This window comes from Apteryx rowi, unplaced genomic scaffold (assembly GCF_003343035.1).
Source record: "Apteryx rowi isolate R43461 unplaced genomic scaffold, aptRow1 scaffold_8, whole genome shotgun sequence".
NCBI lineage: Eukaryota > Metazoa > Chordata > Aves > Apterygiformes > Apterygidae > Apteryx > Apteryx rowi.
This window is the reverse complement of record NW_020451093.1, coordinates 7,622,269-7,642,005: the sequence shown is the minus strand read 5'-3', so window position 1 is coordinate 7,642,005 and position 19,737 is coordinate 7,622,269. Positions and strand designations below refer to the sequence as shown.

General features: G+C 41.1%; 1 long non-coding RNA gene across 10 annotated transcripts in view; it reads right to left on the bottom strand.

Annotated features, from left to right (window-relative positions):
* The window catches only part of LOC112977098, a 97,775-nt gene extending 78,076 nt beyond the window's left edge, over nt 1–19,699 (bottom strand). For all 10 annotated transcript variants that reach the window (XR_003257321.1, XR_003257322.1, XR_003257323.1 and 7 more), the window contains exons 1-3: nt 19,603–19,699; nt 19,045–19,159; nt 93–173 (exon numbers count right to left, since the gene is read on the bottom strand). This is a non-coding gene — a long non-coding RNA (uncharacterized LOC112977098). The remainder of the gene's footprint in view (nt 1–92; nt 174–19,044; nt 19,160–19,602) is intronic.
* Nucleotides 19,700–19,737: the final 38 nt, after the last annotated feature.

The following is a 19,737-nucleotide window of genomic DNA, read 5'->3' as shown; positions in this document are numbered from 1 at the left end:
CAAGAGTTACCACAGCTATTTAGTTTGTTTCTCATCAAACTTGCAGACAACAAGAGAAACTGGAGAGCTGATATATAAAGAGGATGACTCACCCATTCAGAAGTATTTCACTCAGCAAGCTTCGTGCAAGTTAACAGCAGTCACTTCAATACAGGCAACTCGGACGCAGACATCTGGAAATCAGGCCACATAAGATATGTATAAGGACGGGATAAGGTGGTACAATCTACACCAATTAGCAGTGACTCTGAAAGACTTTTGCACCACATCAGAAAACTGGGTGAACACAAGAGCCCAGTGCATGTTTGTGGCTAAAAGGATTAGCACAATTCTTGACTGCGTAAACAGCATTAATGTGTGGGAGGTATGAAAATGTATTACCTTGGCATTTAAACTTTGCAAAATTGCTACAGGATAAATTATGCCCCACTTCTGGAGCCAAGGATAAAAGCATGCTGGTTGGTACACTCAAAAAGTTCAGGGGATTCACTCAGAGGATAGTGTAAAATACATTTAAATAGTGAAAGACTTACGCTAAACAGATTAATCTTCTCATCAAGGAAAAGATTAACTTGCTCATAATCCGTAAGTACATATGTGTTGCTCAGAAATCTAATAAGAGACGCTCTTCAATCTAACAGGCAAAGTTATAAAAGATACTATTGCTGGAGGTTGAAATTTAGTCTAGTATCCCTTACTTTAAACTGATTCATTTCCAACCATAAGTACACTTAATAAGGGGAACAATTTACACAGGATTGGGGCGCATTCTCCATCACTGAAAAGATCTTAATCAAGATTTTCCCTCTCAGATGTGAATGCCTGATATTTGAACCCATTGAAAATGGTAGCTCTTTAGGCATTAGACAGACAGGCCTGTATTGCCCCTCCCAAAGGACATGCAGACGGGAGACCCTCCAAGGCTTTAAGCCAGCCACTGTAGAGCTACGTGATCTCCAGCTGTGTCATGCCCAGCCCCCCATAATAAAGCGGCTGGAGGATGGGTCTACGTTATGACAACCTTATGCTGACCTCTTGGCGTTGCCCTTTGAGTGCGTCGTTCCCCAATAGCCTGCACTGTGATCCTGACCGTGCTGTGCTCTCACTGCCTGTGCATCCCGTGCAGTCTGTGTCAGCTTTCTTGAGCGTAGCAGGGCCCTCTTCCTCTGCTCTAGCCCTTCTAATCGCAAAAAGACCTGGCTCTCTGAGCTTTTTCCTATTAATTAAATCCTATTTAATGCAAATATGCCTACAGTTACAATGAACAGGGGAAATATTTGTATATAGTCATTGGTACTTATGGGAAATACAGTTCTGCATTGAATTGCAACTAATAATCCAAAAGCACTACTTGCATGGGTGTTTTACAGCCCTCAGAAGGACTACGTCCAGCGCACTGTGGCTCTATACAACCCTCAGATGGTCGTACCTCCCTGCAGACACGCAGCAGCAGGGGATGCCCCATCCATCAGACCTTGAAGTGTGTGTTTCTACCTTGGAGCTTTCCCTCCCCCTGCACCTCTGTGTTTCCTTGCTCTGCTTTGCAAGCTAAGAGATGCCCCCAAGCAAAGGGAGAAACGGCTCCAGTTCTGAGGTATTCTTGCAAATAGAGATTTTTAAACTCTTTTTTCCCCAGTCTCCTATTAATGTGACCAACAGGAGGAACGAAAAACTGGATAAGGAGAGGGCAGGGGATTCCTGCTCTTCTGAACTGCTGCTCTCTTGCCAGCAGCCTGCCACTCCAGCAGCTTTGAGATTGATGAGGTTGCTGCTTGCTTGGAGGAGGAACCAGTGGGCCAATATGCAATTCCATTCAAAGCCCGTGTTTAATATTTATAGCTAGGTTAGAGCATCAGAAGGCTAAATCACACAAGGGTTCTGAATTACTTTCTCATTTTCCCCATTCCGTCCTCTTCACCCTAATCAGCAGCAGTAGTACCTCCATATGGAAACGTCCCATCTAGTCACCCAGCCAGATTTGCAGACAGAAAGCAATTTGCCAGTCAACATAAGCATTAACAAGAAAATCCCCTGGGCAAAATTCCTGCATGAGATTCGATGAGCTGTAGATATCTTAACAGAGTCCCCTAGCTTTCCAATGACTGGCTTTTAATAAATTTAATAATGCAAATACTGTGAGCTAAAGTTAAAGATTAGTTTTGTAGTTTTTATTGCACTTATTTGGGGCTGGGAGTGTTTTGAATAGCTTGTGAGCAGCTTTAGTTGTTTTCCTTGTCAGAATGCTGGCCCTGGGCTTGCAGTTAGATGCTCATCTCAATTGTTTCAGTTCAACAACTTTTTCATTTTCCTAACTGCCTCAGTTTTAAGATAGCCCTAAACTGCAAACAGGAAAAAAGAGAAAAGGCTTTTCTTGGGTTTTTCAGGGGCATTTGAAGTACATAAGAAGGGAGGTCCCCTCTGACAAACACTAAGGCATATGCCTGTATGTAGGCATAACTAGAAAGCAATTTCCAACCTCTTAATGACTCCAGGTGGGGAGAGGGAACTTATCAGTCATTTCAATCCCTTATATGGCTTTCACAGATGGATCCAATGTTGCTGAAAATGACACGAAGGATAAAAATGAGAAGATATGATCCCCTGTCTCTGTGAGCCATAGGAGACTCCAGACTTCGTAAGGCTGAGAAAACAGGCGTGTTTCTGCGAAGAGAGCCAAAGCAGGACTGCAAGCCTATGGACAACCTCACCTGGGATGATCAGATCCTGCAGTCCTTAATAAGACTCCTTTGATTAACGAACAAGCTAGTTCAATGAGGCTATTAAGGATCACAGAGGTCTGGAGTCCTAAGTCTCAGGAGCATGGATAAGCGTGTACAAACCACACTGCGCCAGCTACAGGACAAAGCCTCTCCTCATCCTGTTCTCCATTTCATCCTCTCTGCTAGCAGCACAGCCGCATCTCCGTTGCCCTTCACTGCTCTACCCTTTCCTCCTTGGAAGAAGCAAACATGTTAGGAAGATGGAATCTTGACATCTTGCACTTAACAAAATGTCAGAAGAATTTATTAACTGGTACCAGCAGCCTCTACATCTGTTAACATCTCTTAATTTGCAAATCTAACAGCCAGAGAGGTTAGCCACTTCAGAACCGTCTTCGTAAGGGAAAGAGACAGGACTTTGGCTTTGTCTCTGATGGAAGAAGTACAACAACACACTCACACAGCAGCAAACTCTTAATATTGATATTTTGCGCTGCTGTGAAAAAAATGGTGTATCTAGCTGTGCTGTTGCAAATCACAGTCCACCCCATCCTCTCCATTCGGAGTGCAGTGATGCTTTCTCAAATATAGCAGTACTTTTGCAGGAAACTCATTACATAGAAAAGAACTTTTCCTTCTGAACTCCCTCCCCAGTGCCAACCGGACAGCCTATTTCTAACACACCTTTTCTATTCTTACCATTACAAATGTTATTAGCTTTTAAGAAATTATATCACGCACTTGTATGGCACACAGTACTTAGGGCAGAAATAGGTAAAGCACTAGTAAGACAGGAAAATCTCTCTTTTTGGAGACTGTAGCCTGCTAAAAAAGTAGAAATCAATGATACAGGTGTCTGAAGTGGAGAGAGTTACGGCACCTTAGATCAGATCAGGGTCTCTAGCCCAGCTCAGGCACTTGCCTCTGTATCGGGAACTTTGGGGAAAAACCTCAGAAGTATTGGACAATTCAGCTTTCCCCTCATAAGGTGGCTAAGAGGGCAAAGGAGAGTTTTTCCTCTCATCACAGATATCAGTACCAGATGGTATTCCCGAGATCTGTTCTTTGCCTCTGAATGCCACAGCAACGAGTAATCTTCTAAAAAGTGATTTGTTCACAGCTGAACCTCTGACAGACTTTCCAGTGTGACCTGCCTCTATTTTGTTTTCAGGATTAACAGCAGAACCCATCCTTCATCTGCTCACCATGATGCTTTCCTTTTTCCTCACTCTCCTCTATAAATCTGTAGCCAGGGAGTCCGATAGTTTGTTTAGTAACATCCTAAATGATCTTTTTTTTATTCCACTGGGCATTTCCAACAGGTGCTGTAAAAGTTAGTCTTGAAGCAATTGCCACCTTTTGCAGCAACAGAGTGGTATGAAATAAGTGTGCTGTCCATTAGTGGAAACACTTTGGAATAAAGATAAGGACACTAAGACCACCATGGAACTTGTCACCCTGCTGTGGTGCTGAGTGACAGCATTTAAGAGTATTAGAAATGCCTTAGAAGTGCCAAGTCCATTGAGTTAAGATCACTGACAAGAAAATTGGATTTCCCTTGCACAATCAATGCTGCAGAATTGCTGGAGAAAGCCAGACACAAGTAACAAATGAACTCATATCAATAATAGGGATGTTCCTTTCACAGGACCAGATTTTTTATTTTGTTATATGAAGTTACCTCCTTGTCTCTGCAATAAAAATAAAGAACCGTGTATGACATTTCCCCTCTTCGAATGAAGGGATCCAGAATGGAATTAGAAAAAGATTAGCTTTCCAGACATATAAGTGTGTCACCAAAGGAATAAACTTCCTGAAAGTCTTATTCCCAAGAAGCTACTTCATTGGCAACTTCTAAAGGCATTTTTCTGGCAGCTTTGACCCCCTAATAGCCACCTCCTTGCCCCCAGGTCACCCTAGAACACTTCTTACTCAGGAGGATCGTCATGCAGACGAGACCCAAATGTCCCCAGACTGTAGAAAGCAGCTTACTTTCCTCTCACCAGCACATACAGGCCAGTCCATAATTCCCTATGCTGTTTTCATGCAAAACTCCCTTTTATTTGAGTAGCCATTTTATTTCTATAACGGTACAATGCTCAGAGCCTATCTGCCTGTGTTTTTATTCTACCTGAAACCCAAACCAGAGGTAGAACGAGGTGCTTTAGGTCAGATTTGTTATGAGAAGTCTGGGCAAACTAGAAGTCCTAGCTGTAGTACGTGTCACTTCAAGCAGGTGGCTGTGCTCCGACTGAAACTATGGTCACACAGGCCACGTTTGCTTTAAGGTCAGAAATAATTTCCCAAAGATGAACCAAAGCTTTGTGAGTTTCTATTTACACGTTCCCAGATTCGAAAACGAAGACAGGAGTGACGCAGTAAGGAAGCAGTCCTGTTCTCATTAAAACAACCTGAATCACTCCTGGCACCCACGTACTCCTGGGTGCCGAGGACAGGTCCAGAGCAGCACCTCTCTTATTAAAGACCGTTTGCAATCAAATCATACAATACTACAATGCTCTGGCTTTCATCTGAAGTTTCACTTTTTACCACTAATGAAACCACGATGAGAAAGAGAACAAGGCAGGAAAGAACAATTCCCATTCAGTAACTGTTTCCATAGAAACACAGAAATTAAGAGATACAAAGGACTTTTAACAACATCCAGTCCCTACACCTGCTCGCCCAGCAGTCAGCAACAGTCCTGGAGTTTTATTCAGTACCTCTTTTCCATTAAGGTTTATATTTAGCTGCCTTTCCAAAGCCCAGAAGGCCACTGCTCTGCTTTCTCTCATAGCCAAAGAAGTTAGTCATTTATTTCTGTGAGTTAAAACACAGCTTTTGACACTGAAGAATTTGGGTTTGCATGCAAAAAGGGCCAAATTAAATGCTTCACATGGTTCCCACACCTCCTCTTCTAAGGAAACAAGTTAGAAGTGCAGTAATGCACTTTTAATATTTCTTGGTATTTTATCGTCAGCACATCTTGTACAGAAGTCTTTAAACTAAAAAAAGTGACTATTCTAGAAACTGAAGAGATTTATGTAGAGTCCACATTAGCTTCTACTGTCTATTCCAGTAGTGCAGTGTAATGGCCAGCTGGGAGAGCAAAGACTACTCTTCTGTCCCCAGTGGTAGCAGGGCAAAACTATAAATACACCAGGAAAGGACAGGAAAGTGGGAGAGGGCACTATCAACATCAAAGGCTCCAGCGATAGTCTCAAGTTGGCTAGGCTGAAGGATCCTAGGACACTGGGCCATGCCCCACACTGCGAAGGAACGCAAAAAAAAAAAAGGAAAATATGTCCAAGATATTTGCCTCTATGATCTGGGAAGAACTTCTGCCTGATCCCAGATCTGGAGACCTGTTTACACCCAAGCTCACAAAACATACTGGCCAGGCACCGGAGGTTTCTTCGTACCTCTGGGAGCACCAGGCCACCCTCATCAGCACACCATCTCTCCCTCTGATTTGTTTTATTAGACTAAATAAGCCAAGACCTCTTAATCTTCTTTCTGCATTCCTTATATCATCCTTTTAGCCCTTCTGTGTCACTGCTTAAGTGTATCTTCTTAACATTGGTGATTATAGTATGTAATATCCTAATTAAATGCTACCAGTACTTCATAAACAAGTACTAAAACCATTCCTGTCCCTACTGAAAATACCATCCCTTGAGAGTCCCAGCCCTTTTCATGCCTGGTTTGCCCTGGTGATCACAACCAGACTGAGAAGGGGAAGATAATGTGATCTTATGTCAATCACTGTGTTTCATCCTTTTAAAGTGAAAGACGAGGATTTAAAAAAGATTAAAATGTACATGTACAAATAGCTGTAGACTAATCCCATGATAATTTTACAAACTTAATCACAATACTGATTTGAGACCCATTCTGAACAGAGTTCTACATTGCTGTGATTTAATCACTGAGTAAACACTTCATGTTACCATTTCTCAAGGATACTCCTCAGACTACAAGAAAGTAGTGGCAGGCATGAGACGCTCTCACTCTCGGTTCCTGCATTAGAAGACTACGTATATATTTAACTGACAAGACACATAAAAATCACTCATTAACGTGAATTATTTGGGCAGGCTTAGCAGGTTCACAGTATCCAGATGGAATACACAACTCTTCCAAGAATCTGAATACCATCTTTTTTTGAGCAAATTAATATAGGCCACGAGCCAAACAGTGTCAACAGGAATATTCACATAAGGAGAGCAATCACATTGTGGCCCTTTATCCTAATATACCATGGTAGTATTTCCCATTGCTCCTGGTTTTGGAGATAAAGCAAACTGAAAAAGTAAGCTATCAGTCTGCTATTTGACAGCAAGATCCTGGAATTCCCATGGTTTTGACAGGAAATATATACTTCATTGATGGCGAGGAATGAGGAATTTCATATTCTCCTTTGACTCTTACATGAACACTTGGAAGTAGAAACATATGCACCAAGAAATCCCTGAAGCATTAATGAAAACTGGATGCTACTTCTTGTTACTTTTTAAATTTGATATATAACAGGAACACTGAAAAATGTGCAAAGGAATGTTCTTTTCCTCTCCACTCAATGACAACAAACTTTTCTCTAGTAGTTTGCAACACCATCTCTGTTCCATAAAAATACAATAAAAATCACAGTGAAAACCATTAGAAGAGATTGACAGAGTAAAATAGGAACAAAGTATAAAACTGAAAGCATCAAGAGTAAGCTCTTAACTCTCTTCTTCCTAATCTTCCTGATGATCTTCTCTACTGCTCTGTTTTATTACCTCTCAGAAGGGTTTTAGCTTTAATATATATTGGAATTACTGGGGAAAGGAAACAACTTAAACATTTAGGCATCCTAACTCTTTCAAGAGAGGTTTCTTAACCTTTAATCCTCATTCCTTTACCCGCAGGCCATGCAGTATGAGAGGCAAAGGTCAATAATGCAGACAAGGCAATAGTCTGAATCTAACCCACGCTGCTTTTATCCGTGCTATCTGCAGTCGGCTCACAAAACTTATCACTGGCAAGTCTCCATTCTTTGAATTGTAAGACCCATTTTGAATATCCCATGCAAGATTCTGAGCTACTGCAGATCACTGTAACTCTACAAAGAATGCAAAATAGTGGTTTCAAATAATACTGAAAATTCAAATAAAACTGAATTTAATTTACTGGAACCTACTGTAGAACTTGTTTTTCTCTTACATGGGTTTGAAACAATTCTGAAAACCTTATGAATTTGAGGTTGGTCATAGGTTGTTATGTTATTCATAAAAAATCCCGGGCAAGATCCTTATACTGAAGGACAGTTTTATGAGGAAAATTAGTTCAGGTGTACAGATTTCATTGGAGACACATAACATTCAGCCACACTGAAAATCTGCCCCTTCCTTTTCAGCATCTCCTGGGACACTTTTTCCTAGCTCAGGCACATGCTAGCTTCATCACACACAAATATGCTTGGATGCAAACAACTAGCATTGCTCTCAATTCACAGAGCAGCGCAGAGGCAGGCAGAGCTCAGTGGTGCAAGGCTGGTGCCGATCCCTGGTGCAGGGGACGCAGCCCACCAGGACATGAGCAGCTTTGCCAGCTCACAGATGCGAGCTGTGAGCCGCAGCGCTGCAGTGAGAAAGAAGTCAAATCTCCCAGGACGACACCCTCAGTCAAATCTAGCCAAAACAAGCACTGCTGCAAAACCAAACTCCTTCCCACCTGCAGGCAGGCAATGAACAGTGCTCGGAGTTACACCTGCCCCTCTCTGCTTCTCATTCACATCAGAAGGACGTTTATTACTGGTACAGGCGGGTGTGCTCAGATCTGTATTCCAGCAATTATTTAAACTAGTCGACATCTATACACAGTCAAACTGAAGAGAAGGGCATACCTGCTCAGCTGTAAGGGAGGGACAGTAGTAGCACTGATGGCAGACTGCACAGAGACAAATCCTTCCCCCAAGAGCTTACACTTTGCAAACTAGCTCCTCAGCCAGCGTAAATCGCTCCTGCTCCCTACATGTACGTTGGAGGCTCCTTGAGGGCAGTTAGTCTATCTGTCATCAGCTCTGCTGCGCATTCTCTATCCCCAGAGCTGTTGACCAGGTTCATTAGGGGCAAAATCTGTTCACAAATGTAACAACGGACATGGGATCTTTGCTGATGTCTGCAGTGGCACCCTGTCACAACTGTGTACTGAAACGTTTCATCTGCATTTTTGGATATTTCCTCTCATGCATTTTCTACAGTAAACATCAGCACTAAAATCAATTCCAGACCCTTGAAGGCTGAGCAGCTTGATAGAAATGCTTAGCACTTCCATGATAAATATTCAGGAGGAGCTCCAGGGAACAGATCTTTCATTTCCTTTGCCCTCTCGCTAAAAGAATGACAGTTCTGGCCACTCAGTACTGCCCTGCACAAGCTCTGGAGACTTTCTGTACATCATCGGGAAGACCATAGGGACAGGCAAGCTCCAAAGGAGTCTGCCAGGTGATAATGCACTACAAAAGAGATGTGCAAGTGTGGCTGCCCAATCTCCATGACTTTTCAAAATACATTCATTTTATCGGAGTTCTATAATGTCAGTCAGTTGTGCCCATACTTATAAGAAACTTCAATTTATCCACAACTTATTTCACTCCTGAAAGGCTTTCAAAGGAACATCAAAGTCATGTGAAATAGGTGCAACCAATGCCATACATTCCAGTGACAAAGAACAGCACAATCAAATAGCTCAATGTAGTTTGCCATAAGCCTAAAAAACACTTTACATGAATGCAACAGAAAGGGACAAAACTTTATAAGCCCTTTCCAAAAGGCAGATTAGATTCAGCTCTTCTGCTGGTTTTCCACTGTATCCACACCAAGCTGATTTACCCAGCTTAACATTTTGCCTCAGAGGAGTTTCCCCTCAAATTAATTCACTCTAAAACGTGTTTACTTAGGGCAGAAAGGATGGGCTAACACTGGGAAGCTGGAGAACAGAAGTGGGAGCACAAGTCTCCATCCCCTTTTTCTCAAGCTATACATTGTTATATAGGTTGATCAGAACAGGCTGTGAGTAGCTGAGCTGGGTTTGCTCCCAGGGGACGCTGCAGATTAGTTTCAGCATCATGAAACTATGATTTTACTATGGGAGTTCTTTGTCCGTCTATGGAGAACCCGATAATGAGCTCATAGCTCATATAGTTTATCACCATAGTTGGTGATGAACAACACTGGAACTGTTCTAGGCAGATGAATAAAGATGCAAGTTTGAATATTCAAATATACATAGATATGTTTGATGATGCCTTTTGTTAGACAACCCAGTCACTGATTCATACGCTCTGTCAAAATGAAGTTAAAGATAGCATTTTGAAGACAGTATAAAATGTTGGGTCTGTTGTTCAAGAATATTGTATGCATGCTGATGTGTCTCTAGTTCACATCCATAAGTTTTGAACAAATATTCATTCAACTCCAGTTGTGCTCAAATGATACTTCAGCCACAGATTCTACACCTACACCAGCAAAAGCTGTGGCTGTCCAAGTTGTCTATCTACAATATCTTCAGCCTATTTGTGAAGTAATTGGAGATGCAATTAAAGGTTCAACAGGGAATCAGTAATATGTGCTAGGAATGATTACTTCCAAAGTAACCTTGCAATTTTGTCCCCGCTAGACTCATTTCTTCTGTTCAGTATTTCTCCAAGAGGAAAATAAGATCAACTGAACACTTACACCACTGATCTTCTTTTTTCAGTAGCTTTAAATATGCTGACAAATAAAAATACAACAAGATCTGTATTAAGAAAGCTTCAAGCTGTTCTTTGCAGGTTTAAATTTGAAATGCAGCATGTGAATCCACAACATTTTAAGGTTTTCATCATACGAGCATAACTTTAGTCTTTCTTTGATCTTATCTTTTCATAATGTAACTTTTAAAAGGGATGTCTGATGTTCTCTTCTGAAATTCATGTAAGGAAGTGAAGAGTCTTTATTTTAGGTTACCTTTAAAAAGGAGGAGGTTGACACATGCAGTTTTCAGGCATTTGTTCTAGTCATTACAACAAGAAAAAAGGAATCTGTCAGCAGCAAATTAGGTGGTGTTTGTTATTCCTAAACTGGTAAAAGAGAATGTTAGACCTACCAAGAACATGTTATGAAAATTATACAATTTCTTTTTCTTTCTGAAGCATAAATAGATGTTGTGTCATGGAACTAGGCCAGAAATACCATAGCAAAATAGCAAAGTAGGAATGAGAGTTTGGTGACAGAAATATGTAATAGCTACTAAGCAGATTTGTCAGCAGAAGTATGTTCTTAACAAAAAAGATGCTCTCCAAGTTAACAGGTTTAGCTCCAGATATGTTACAAGGCAGAATGTACTCAAGCAGTCATGTAATTAGCATTATTATTAATTAATTTCATTGTTTCTACCCAACACTGTTCTATAATGCCAATTTTACCCTTTAAGTACAAGACTGAAACCGTGGCCCCTGGGCACAGGCGGATTCTCACCCACCCACAATATGAAATATTTTGAGAATTATTAGTATGTGACACACTTTAATGTCTGTATTTTATTCTAATTTTCACTGAAGTCATTGAAAGGTCTTCTATTGACTTTAACAGGCTCTGAATCTAAGCAGCAAAAATATAGGTGAGACTTTCTATGAACATTTTATGGATCAGTCCCTGAAATTCTGGGCACTTCTTATCTTCCTCTCTGCAAAACTCAGTCATAGATATACTCACACAGCAGCAGAACAAAAGAGGCCAGCCTTTTAAATATTCCTGCTATTGCATGGCATAGCACAAAGTGTGCTTCACAGTGACTGATTTCCTCAAGCTTCCAGCCAGGAGGTTTGGTTAAGCTCAGTAAATTTTTATAGAAGGGGCCTCCAACTGTCCTGTCTTATGTGTCAAGAGGCACTTTATCACAACATTCATCATATTTCCCATCTCCTCAAAGTGGGAAGTTTTGTGATACCTGATTTTACATACTGCCAGATGCTGGGCTTTTTCATTCACTGCCAGACAGGAACAGAGTCTAATAACTCATAAGCAATACGCAACAGCATAAACATTTTTGTGAGACACTTCATAACAATGAGGGTTAAAAAGTATGAATCCACATATTTAAAAAACAATAAATGAGGAATCTTGTGCAGTGAGTAGTCCATCACTGATGGCACAGTGTTTAAGCATGAATTTTGACTTCTCCCATTTTCTGAGAGAATACTTTCCAGATGGAGAAATAAAGATTTACCAAAACAGAAGTGTCCAATGAAAACACTGATTCTGATACAATTCTGATAGGAAGCTGTCTTGTTACCTGCCAGTTCACCACCTACCACATCTGGCACGCGAACCCCAAGCAAAGAGCCTGGGAGCTTTGAAGACCACACCCTAGAGCAGATATATGGCTGAAGACCCAAGAGCTGGGACTCGGACTGCTTCCAGGCTGCCCAGACCTCTGTATTTCCCACCACGAGAAAGAGGGGAAGAGCTCCACCTCCTCCTCCTCCTTTCAGATCTCTCCATCCAAGAAAGGCACAAGGCACTCCTGGGACAAGTGGACTTTGGTCAGGCAGAATGGCAGTACATCGGAGGAGTCCTGATCTGAAATACTCCCTTTTCAAGTTCTAGTTCAGTATGCAACAAATTCAGGTTACACAAAAGCTGCTTCTGGCATCCAACTTCAGTGCTATTCTGAGCATTGATAGTTTAACACCTAAATTCCCTATTCAGCCTCCACAAAGAGGCAGATTCAAAGGGGCAGCAACATCCCTCAGCTGTAAATGTGATTACCTCCCAAAACATCAACCCTGAGAACACACCCGAGTTCCACTTCCCAGGCATCCCAGCCATGTTGCATGCAATAGTGTCCTAGAGGTTCCCGTGGCTGCAGGACATGATACCTGGAGAAAAAGGGAAAGGGAATCCCTCCACTGCCCACACATGAGCAGGGAGGTTTGAAGCCAGGAGCAGCATTAGCACTACACCAGGAACCTCAGGCCGCCATCCCGAGGCACCTCATATAAAAACACGTCTGTTTAATCCCTACCAAGCAAATTATAAAGCTTTCAGAGTTCAACTCCAATAAGAATTGAGATGAATTAATGTCTACCTTACACCCTCAAATCCATTTTAACAGGCAGAAGGAATCCAAACTGAGGCCCTGCAAAACTTCAGGCAGGCAAGACTATAACCCTGTTTGACCCTTTCTGCTGATATCATTGATTTAAACATAGCACCTGGTAGACTACCCATATCCTTAGCTAGAATTTTTCTAACAGTTAATTATCCTCAGTACAAAGAATGTCTCTCTACTGCTGTTCTGGAATTTTCTAGAGACACTCTGAAACAGTGGATTTTATGATATGTCTTTGTCTTAGACTACAAAGTTCTTTACATTTGGATAACCACACATCAGGTTTGCTATTTGAAGGAGATCTCCATATTTGGAAACTACATATCCCAGGTTAATATGGTTGATACATTTCTCCCCTTAGTTAAAGTACACTGGTAGTTTACAGATCCAGGGGAAGGTCTGCTGAGAGATCTTGAGCAAAACTCCCTCACCTCCAGCAGAGTTAGACCCCAGTCCTTTGTCCCAGGAAATGTTCACTTCTGCCTCCTCTTCGTTTTGGAGGTGCATTCTAACAGGCAGAAGAGCTGAATGAGAGACAGACCAATGTCCCAGAAATAAAGGAGGAAATCCCTTTCAAATTCATGGAAATAAATCTTGGGAGGTCTTTCCAAAAAGAAAACATAATGTGATAAGACTTATCTTGTTCATTTGCACCACTTAACAAAACCCCTATTTTCCCAGCGGTAGTGAATAAATCTACTTGCAGCCTAGTATCTGGAAATGCCAGAAGAAAAAAAGATTGTTCATATAAACACATACATTTCCAGGGGAAGTTTGCTCTTCCTATAGCCAGAGGATGTTTATGTTTCTAGAGAAAGAGTATGTTAAAACCTTTCTTCCCTTCTACTTCATCACCATTTCACTAGCACTTAGACATAGACTTTCCTCATTTCAAACACAAGGTTTAGCAGTTCAAGCGAAGGCAGAGCAGCAGTTGTATATTCAAGAAAAAAAATAAAGCGGAGAATGAAATGAATAAACAAGGCCAAGTCAGAGCTTAAAGTTTAGAAGTTCCCCGACCGGGGCAGTGACACACACAGGCAAAGCAAAAGGACACCCGAAGTTTGTCAGTTCAAAAAGCACTAGTACAGGGCTGAGCTCTGCAAGTCAGATTCTTGGCGCTTCTAAATATCAGGGGGGGCCACAGGCTGAGACCCTTCTCCCTCTTCCTTTGCTTACTAAGCACATTTGGACTACAGGGAATGCAGCTGGCATGCTATAAGATCCAGATGTTCTTTAGTATACTCAGTTAGTGATTTGCTGTGAACAGGTTTTACAGACCAAAAATCAATGTCAATGATCTTAATTTCAGTTTAACCAAGTCCTAATGAAGTTCAGTGGATGCTGTTAGGTAAATTGCAAACACCAGCACTAATCACCATTGCACAGAAATGGAGATATCTCAAAAAATGTTTTAAAACTTCTTATGCAAGTATGATCAAAATAAAGAATATCTCATTATTTTTATGACCACTTGACAAGTCCCTGCAATATTAAGCTAAGCACCGACAAGCCAAAACGCACCTCTCACACAATCAGGTACAATTCCACTGTCTTCAGAAGATTTACATCTGGTTATCTGCAAGGTGAATTTGGCCATTTACAGATGATACAAGCAACAAAGACCCACAATAAGGATGAAACCCTGCCTTTGGAAAAACAGGCGAGAGTTGTACCTCTAATGCTCATTGAAAATTTCACAAAAGCCTCTATTTCAGCAGGCTTAAAAATATTTTACTTTTCAGCTAGCAAATAAAAATGAAGCCAAAGAGCTTTTGTTTAAGGTCTCATTCCTGCAAAAAGTGAAGAGAACAGTAAAGCATCCTTGGGTCAGGGCTCATGTAGCAGTCTACACATTTCAGAACACAGCACGTTTCTCAGAAAGGCAAGTCTCCCCTTACACAGAGCAAGACAGATCCGTCATTTATGATCCACATAAACAAGATTAGGACAGCGGTGCCATGGAGCTGAGAAGATACTGAAGAACACCACATCTACCTGAACGAGTACAGATGCTGGCTAACACTCAGAAAGGGGGTATTTTCTAGTCATAAACACACTCGCCTTTATGTGGTCCACTTCCTTCCCCAGCTCCTTATCCCCAGGGTGTTCAGTTCAATACCAGCTTCTCATTTGCCAGTAGCAAGAGCCAAATCCCTTCACTGGCACTGGATGAGATGAACAGTTGCAAACCAGACAGTGATTTGCAACACTGCATTAAGTGGTACTAATTACAGATAAATAGAGATGACCAGAAAAAAAACAAGGTGTAACACTCAACTAGATGTTTTCTCTGTCTGAACTGCTCAGCTGGTAAATCTTTAAGTCTATTTGTGACCCGTTTTCAAGTGTCAGGAAGCATTCTATGTGCATGTGTCAGAAGAATCCATAGATTTTCATGAAAACAGAAGCACCTGACCACAGGAAAAGCTACGTTTCCATGTGGTGCCTCAGAAAGAGGAATACTATGACATGAGAGAGGCGAGACAGCCCTTGCGAACTTCTGCCAGTTCATGTGACTGTTTCAACCACAAACTCACGGACTAATTCAAGGGGGAAGAAACCTCTGGAGATCTCTGGTCTAGCCTCCTGCTCCAAGTAGGGCTAATTCAAAATCAGATCAGGTGCTCAGGGCCTCATCCCACTGAGCTCTGAGTATCTCCAAGGATGGAGTTTCCACAGCTTCTCTGAGTCCTTCTTCCAGTGTCTGACCACCCTTATGGTAAAAACTATTTTCCTAACATCTGATCAGAATTTCCCTTGTTCCAACTTGTCCCTCTTGCTTTTGTGCTGCCACTGTGCACCTCCAAGGAGAATCTGGGTCCTTCCTTTCTACGCCCTCCTAGCAGGTAGTTGCACATAGATGTAAGATCTCCCCTTGGCCTTCGCTGCTCCCAGATGGACAGTCCCAGCCCTCTCAGCTTCTCCTTGTACTCCCTGTGCTCCAGCCCCTGGCCAGGCTGGTGGCCTCCACTGGACTCGCTCCAGCACTTCAGTGTGTCTTGCACTGGGGAGCCCAAAACTGGACACATCACTCCAGGTGTGCTCTCACAAGTGCCAGGAGAGGGGAAGGATCGCCTCCCTTGACCTGCTCAACACAGGCTCATCAGGAACATTTCTGCACCTCACCAGTGCTCTGACATAGTCTTACTTTCAAAACAATCAATTAACTGAACCTATATGTATTTTTTTAAAAAGATTTTAAAGTGATGAATTTGGTATCATCTTGTATGCATTCCTTTTTCTCTCTCAAACTGAGGAAAGTACTCTCTGAGGGAAGAATTTAATCAAAGCCAGCTGCTAATTACTTTCCTGACACCAGGGGAGAAGAATGTTGGCATCAGAAAGATCTGGAAGATTTTCATGATTAATATTTGATAAATCTGTAATTGGATCGTTTGATTTTGCAGTCTCTTTTGAATAGAGGTAGTAACTTTGTTGAAATTAATGTTTATGAATTCAGGCCATAAACTTCAGGGGATGATAACTCATTGATTGATTTAAATATCTTGAAGTGCTAACCCTGGAGCGAAGATAAATTGAGATTGCCTAAGGACAAGTTAATATAGACTGAATGTAATCTAGAGTGCACTCCTATTAGAGGAAAATAAATTACATTCTGTAAAGAGTTAAAGTTGCATTTCTCTAGCCTTTTTGCTGAAGTTCAGAGATTCAACATGAATATTTAATTTAGAAGCAAATGAGAACTAGGTATACTAACATGGAATTAATAAAGTAGTTAAGTGTAACATGCAATAGTGAGCAAATGGTCTCATTAAAAAAATCTGAAAATGAAAATACCAACATTATAAATATCTATTATATTTTATTGTTTAGAATTGAATATAAGAATTTTCTCCTGCACCTAATAAAATAAATCATTCTATTAAATTCAATAGGAACATTGTAGGACTGAATATTATTGCTATGAACAACAAAACTGAACAATTTCGTGTTCTGATTTTTAGCTATTGAATTATGAATTTAAACCTTTAGAATTGGTTTATGCTAACAACCCAGCAGCAAAGCAAAAAAATTGTCCAGAAATATCTGTTTTATAACTGAAGTAAATTGAAGGCCATATGCACATTCACTGAGGAATCTGAATAACCAATCTTTTATTTTGAAGGCAGGAGATTAAAGTTGCCTTTCCTTAACCAGCATCACTGCTCTGAACGGACAGCAAGGAAATAGCAAAAAATAACAAGAAAGAAGTATCTTAATCCTAGTATTCTAATACGGTCCATGTATTTTTCCCCTCTACCGCAGAAGGAAACATCAATACAGCTCTTTATACTAGCTTTAAAGAAGATTTAGTTTGGGGCACCTCTCCTTTGGCAATTTTAATTCAGCGTTAGGCAGTTTCATTAGTATGCACAGCACTTTTAACATATACAAGTAGGGAGGTTTTTGCCTCAAAGACCTCATAATCTAAATTAAATCACAGTATTGAAAAAAGGCAGAAAAAGCTACCTGAGAACAAAATACTGAGTCTTTAGCCACCTACAAAGATTTCTTCCTTCCCCTTTCCATTGCTGCCAAGTAGACTGGTATTGTAAAACAAGCTGAATGATAGATTATGAGAAGGTTTACCTATGCTAGGCAAACAAAAAAAGAGTAAACTTGAAGACAAAGATAATGAGGTTGTTCAGTACAGTGCCTGTGAAAGGATATTTCAGAATCAGGACAGGCCAAAAAAAGCTCTCTCAAATTAGAAATTTGATAGCTTTATTAGAAAGACGGGAAAGACGTAGCACATGAGAAGTCATGGAGTTGGCACATATGGCATGACAGAGAAGGCAAAGTGCTTGAACGGGATGTGGAAAAAGCAAATACAAAGATGAAAAAGAAGGCGCTAAAAAGATCCTTATTAGAAATACACTTGATGCCAAAGAGGACAAATGCGCCATATTCCAGGCGGCAGATTAAAAAAAAGGATGGAAATCTGAAGAGAGATTATGAAACTGAAGATATGAAAGATTTTGGCAATATTAAAGGAACAGCAGTAGAATTCTTTGAAAAAAGTGCACACGGATGGAGCATTGGAATCTGTATTCTAATTGAGCCTGACTGACATAGAATATATATTTGATATATATTCTGTAGATAGGAGATCAGTAGAATATATACATAGTCAATAGTAATCATAAACTATCATTGTAGCTCCCCTTTTTCTTGGGGCAAAGAGGACCCACCCATAAACACAGCTCAGAGCACCTTCAACGCAGACTGTGAGTACCAGGGATTAAAACCACCGCTCCTTCTCTTTGTCATGGGGCGCTGCAGAGCAACTCCTCCTGTAGCAGGGCTTCCAGTGGACTTGTAGTGCCAAGCCGCTCAGTCAGAACACCGGGACAAATGTGTTAAACATGTACGTATGCATTTGCATTAATAACTTCTGCAGGTAAATAATTTTATTTAGCAGCAAGTAAATAAATTAACAAAACTTTAAAAACACAGCCCATGGAATTACCTCAGTACAAATCTAGCTCAGAATGGAAAAGCTGATTTTAAAAGTTTGCTTTCCAAGCCAAGCTCACTCCAGACTCCAATAAGCAGAATCAGGGAGGAAAGGCAGATTACCAAAGTGAAAGAAGAAAGCCTTTGGTCCACCGAACAATGGTTTTGTTCTATTCTGTAAAGCAGTTACTTGAAGAAATTACATACCACACTTTGAGGACTATTTTCATTAGCAGAAATAGCATTTATACTCCTAGTTCTCATTGACTTTCAAGGAAAGCTCCGCATCCAGCGGCCTTCTGGGTCTCTGAAAATCTCCTCCTTTATTCTCTTCAACAATAATGCCTACTTTTATTCATTTTCTTCTTCGTTCTATTTCTGAATCCTAGAAATGCCATAACTAAGGGTTTTGGTTTATGTATGTGTGTGTATTTGTACACACACACAAACTCACATTTCGTGTTAAGTTACTGACATCTGGTGCTTCTAAAGAGTACTGCACCACTCAATAATAAACACGGATAAACGTACGTTAATGCTTTTGTACCCAAATCCCAAGTAACTCCAACAGCAAACTCTGTAGTTTGTAGTAGTGAGCACCCTTAGCTCTGCCAAGAAAATAAGCTGTGACTGAAACATAAGTGTCCTTTAACTATAACAACAGGAATTGCATTGAGGTATTTTATCATTCCTATCTGCATAACAGTTACAAAAAAGAGAGACTTACCATCTTAAAGAGGGAAGGGAAGCCTCCTTTCTTGGAGCAAGCACATTTAGGTGTGCAGAGTGCACTGCGGGAGTCCCCATCTGACACAGAAGGCCTGTTTACCATCAGACCTGAGCTGGGAAACAAGATTTCCAGAAAAAAGGTTCAGACAAACTAGGCTCTCACAGTAACAGATGAAGCTACTTGTATTTACTAACTTAAACTAGTAAAACAATGCATATGAGGCCTGGAGAATTCATGTACGACTGAAGTGGAATTTATTAAATTTGTGACAGTCACCATTAGAATAATGACAAACTTGAAAGAAGACAATATAGCTTTGACTCAAAACTCAGCTTTATTTTAAAAAGTATAAACAGGCAACTAACTAGAGAACAGACCTTCCCTAAAAAACTTGAGGGACTGAGTTTCAAAGATTCTGGGGCACATGAGAACATCAACACCAGAGAAGGCGCCTAAGAGCAGCAACCTTCTCTTACTACTGACACAAAAGGGCGTTCCCTAGCTCAGTTACGCCAATATTACTACCAAATTAATGATCTCTGAGGCGACAAGTACATTTACTGGCAGCGCGGCACCTCCTGCCAGACACCCCCACCAGCCCACTCTGAGGCGCCTCTCCCGCGCGCGGCCGCCTCCAACAGCTTTAACGGTCGCGGCCCCCCGCCGCCGCCGCCCCGCCCCCTCGGCAGA